This window comes from Cetorhinus maximus, chromosome X (genome assembly GCF_964194155.1).
Source record: "Cetorhinus maximus chromosome X, sCetMax3.hap1.1, whole genome shotgun sequence".
NCBI lineage: Eukaryota > Metazoa > Chordata > Chondrichthyes > Lamniformes > Cetorhinidae > Cetorhinus > Cetorhinus maximus.
In genome coordinates, this window is record NC_135917.1 from 1,674,735 (window position 1) to 1,679,769 (window position 5,035).

A 5,035-nucleotide genomic window follows, 5' to 3' on the forward strand; every position below is an offset into this window, starting at 1 on the left:
GATATTCATACCAAGAGGACAAATTAGTTTCGAGAGCCCAATAGAATGACAAGAATGAAGACCTAGAGTTCCAGATCATAGACAGTATGCAGTAGCCACTCAGCTGGAGCAAGTCTAAAGCTTGGCCTGATAACCCTAAATGTGCTAACAGAGATTTATAGTGTGTCACAGCACACACAACCATTGACCGCTGAACAGATCTAGAGGAGTACAAAGACGTATTTACGGGGTTTGGATGTCTACCTGGAGAATATCATCTCGAAGTGGATGAGAGTGTAAGACCAATTAAGCATCTGCTGAGAAGAGTTCCAGCTGCCTTCAAGTCAAGTCTAAAAGACAAGGTAGAAGAGCTGGAAAAGAAGGGAGTAATCAAGAAAGTGACAGCTCTTACAGACTCGATTAGCAGCATGGTAGCAGTGAAACAACCTGGAAAGCTGAGAGTATGCTTCGACCCAAAGGATTTAAATATAGTGCTGAAGAGATCTCACTGCCCCATGCCAACCATCAAAGGAATTTTGCCGCAACTTGCCAAGGCAAAGATCTTTACTGCCCTAAATGCAAAGGATGGTTACTAGCAAGTGAAGCTGGATGAAAGCTTTCTAACTACATTCTGGATGCCGTTTGGGAGATACAGATGGTTATGCATTTCCATGGCTCCAGAAGAGTACCAATGCAGACAGCATGAGATAGTCAGTGGTCTTCCTGGAGTGGAAGCCATAGTGCTAGTTAATGGATGTGGAGACACAATGGAAGAAGCCATAGCTGACCATGATCAGAATTTAATACAACTGCTAGAGAGAGCTCGCCAGATGAAGCTGAAGTTGAACAAGAAAAAATTGCAATTGAAGATGCCTGAAGTCAAGTACATAGGTCATAAACTGACAGCAAACTGTCTTCGCCTGGATTCTGACTAGGTGAGAGCTGTGGTAGCAACGCAGAGACCAACAGATGAGAAAGCAGTGCAACGATTTGTTGGATTCATGAACTATTTAGCAAAGTCTTCTGCCCAATTTGTCGTGAGTGCGAGCCATTACACAAGCTCACTGCCAGGATGTGCAGTGGTATTGGGGCACAGAACAAGAAGCAGCGTTCACTAAAATCAAATAACTAGTGACGGCAATGCCAGTGCTGAAGTACTATGATGTCAATGATAAAGTCACCTTGTGGTGTGACGTCGGCAAGACAGGTCTTGGAGCAACCCTAATGCAGCAAGGACAACCAGTCGCACTTGCATCCAGGGCATTAATGCAAACTGAATGATGCTGCACTCAGATCAAGAAAGCGTGCCTGGCTATTTTTTTTTGCTTGTGAGAATTTTCATCAATACCTGCTTGGGAAAGACAAAATAACAAATAACTGTGGAGTCCAACCACAAGCCACTTCAAAGCATTTTTCTCAAACTGCTACTATCTGTTCCAAAGCATCTGCAAAGAATGTTATTTTGTTTACGGAGTTATCACCAGGATGTGACATTCAAGCAAGGAAAACATATATAGCGCTGACATGCTGTCAAAAGCAGCACTCCCCATGAAGAAAGTTGAGGATGCTACAACAGAATGTGAAATCTTCCAGATTCAACGTGCAGTTGCAGCTCGACACGCCTTGGAAGTCATCAACCCAGCAGAGACATTGAATCTGACAGACAAGCGCCTTGCTCAAATCAAGAGAACTACCCAACAAGATGCAGCTCTCCAAGTGCTGCAAGAGGTAATGATGAAAAAATGGCCTGAGAGCATCGAGGATAGACCTGTGGTCACAAGAGCATATTGGGGATACAGAGATGATTGACAGCCCAAGATGACACCTTGCACAAAGGAAATAGAGTCATCAACCCTAAGGAGATGAGAGGAGAGATGCTGAAGCGCATCTGTGCAAGCCATAAAGGAATTAAATTGAGTCTGAGGAAGGTAAGAGAAGTGCTCTACGGGCCAAACATGAGCAATGAAATTAAAGACCATATCAGCCAGTGAGGTGCTTGTAATGAGTACCAAGTTAAACAAGCTAGAGAGCCATTGATGATGCATGATATCCTAGACAGACCATGGATGAAGCTGGAAGTAGACCTCTTCACTATAGCAGGAACTGATTATCTTGTGATTGTAGACTACTATTCTGACTACTGGGAGGTAGATCAGCTGGGAGGTAGATCAATGACAACAGGAGAGATAGCAGAGTGCTTGAAAGCACACTTCAGTCTATACAGCATTCCAGACATTGTGATGTGACAAATGTCCTCGATTCACGAGTGAAGAATTCAGCTTCTTCATGAAGGATTGGGAAATTTAACACTATACATCATCTCTGTACTATTCCCAGTTGAATGGAAAGGCTGAAGTGACAGTGAAAATCGCCAAAGCAATCATCAAGAAATTGAGAAAATCTAGCACAAGGCAATCCTTGAGTGGAGAAACACAGCAACTGAAGGCATGGAAAGTAGTCACACCCAAACTACCCTTCTAATAGCAAAAAAGCTACTGAATTCAGAAGTAGTAACAGATGAGAGTGAAACAATCAAGGTGAAACAGCAGAAAGCCAAATTTCATTTTGACAAGACTGCCAAACTCTTGCCAGAGTTGAGCATTGGAGAGTCTGTCAGGGTACAAGCCTTCAATGCTCTCAACAGGAGTCAGCCCATGTGGCAACTTGGGACATGCATGGAGCAGTTGTCACCTCGATTGTATGCAATGGAAGTGAATGACCAAATTTATCGGCAGAACCACAGGCATGTATGAACAACTAGAGAAGCTGTTCCTTCACAGCAGTCGGCTGGTCAGGAAGATGGGATCTCACAAGTTGTACTGAGCACAGAACAACCATCACTTCTAGAGATCCACCGGTACCCAACAATGGAAATGGAACAACAAGAATAGTTACCACGGCCACAAGTGCCACGGTAACGACACTTCCTGGAGATGGAACATCATCCAGACAAACAGCCAATGACAATGCGCACACGTACCATTAAGAGACCTGCACAATTTTGTGTGTGCAAGGCATGTGTAGAGACTGACGAGAATAACAAACAGTTTTGAATGCGTGAGAACAGTTGTGGTGTAGTGGGTAACTCTCAGTCACACGTGATAGTGCATGCAAAGTTGCCTGTTGTTCGTTATGGAAAGGAGGATGTTTGGGTTTTGAAATGCAATCATTACTAAGTGTCCTACCTAACTTGCCATAGTTACATGACCTCTGCCATGAGGGAATGTGTTGGGTCAGCCATGTTACATTCATTTTATTAAAGACATCACACCAGAAAGACTGTAGTCTTTGAGCACAGAACAAATACCATGCAGTCCCTATCTTAATATGTGGTGATGCTTGCCTCAGCTAGAAACAATATTCATTACAAGTCTACCGACTCCCACAGCTACCTCGACTACAGCTCCTCACACCCCGCTTCCTGTAAGGACTCCATCCCATTCTTTCAGTTCCGTCTGATACTTTCAAAAGTGATGATACTTTCAAAAACAGTTCCTCTGACATGTCTTCCTTCTTCCTTAACCGAGGTTTTCCACCCATTGTGGTCGACAGGGCCCTCAACCGTGTCTGGCCCATCTCCCACACATCTGCCCTCACACCTTCCTCTCCCTCCCAGAACCATGATAGGGTCCCCCTTGTCCTCACTTATCACCCCACCAGCCTCCGCGTTCAAAAGATCATCCTCCGCCATTTCCGCCAACTCCAGCATGATGCCACCACCAAACACATCTTCCCTTCACCTCCCCTGGTGGCATTCCGCAGGGATCGTTCCCTCTGGGACACCCTGGTCCACTCCTCCATCACCCCCTACACCTCAACCCCCTCCCACGGCACCTTCCCTTGCAACCGCAGAATGTGCAACACCTGCCCCTCTCCTCACCGTCCAAGGGCCCAAACACTCCTTTCAAGTAAAGCAGCATTTCATTTGCACTTCCCTCAATTTAGTCGACTGCATTCGCTGCTCCCAATGCGGTTTCCTCTACATTGGAGAGACCAAACGCAAACTGGGTGACCGCTTTGCGGAACACCTTCTGTCTGTCCGCAAGCATGACCCAGACCTCCCTGTCGCTTGCCATTTCAACATACCACCCTGCTCTCATGCCCACATGTCTGTCCTTGGCCTGCTGCAATGTTCCAGTGAAGCTCAATGCAAACTGGAGGAACAGCACCTCATCTTCCGACTAGGCACTTTACAGCCTTCCGGACTGAATATTGAGTTCAACAATTTTAGATCATGAACTCTCTCCTCCATCCCCACCCCCTTTCCGATCCCCCTTTTTTCCAATACTTTATATAGATTTTTCTTTTCCCACCTATTTCCATTATTTTTAAATGTATTTCCATCCATTGTTTTATCTCTACCTTTTAGCCTATTTCGATCCCTTCCCTCCACCCCACCCCCACTAGGGCTATCTGTACCTTGCTCATCCTGCTTTCTACCCTTAATGTCACCTATTAGCACATTCCTTAGATAATATCACCACCTTCAACACCTCTTTGCCCTTTTGTCTGTGACATCTTTTGGTTATCTCCACCTATCACTGGCCCTCTATCCAGCTATACCTGTCCCACCTCCCCCCCCCCCCCCTCCTCTAAACCAGCTTATATTTCACCTCTCTTCTATTTTTCCTTAGTTCTGTCGAAGAGTCATACGGACTCGAAACGTTAACCGTCTTCCTCTCTGCAGATGCTGCCAGACCTGCTGAGTTTTTCCAGGTATTTTTATTTTTGTTTTGGATTTTCAGCATCCGCAGTTTTTTGCTTTCAACTAGAAACAAGTCCAATTGTGTGGCTTGAAGGATTGTGACATAATGCCACATTTCGGTATAAAAATGTATAATTTTATTTAATTTGGAGGAAAGGGGATCGAAAACAGCAGCCAAAAAAGGTTGGCAAACATTCTTTTTCTGAAGATGCACTCTTGATTTGGAGGTTTGGAAGGCAGAAAGACGCACGCAGGCCCTGCAAACTACAACTCCCAGCAAGCTTGGTGGGTTATTTCCGGTGTAGGGAAATGCTTCCAGGTGACAGCTTTCGGCGCCTTTTTTGCCTCAGA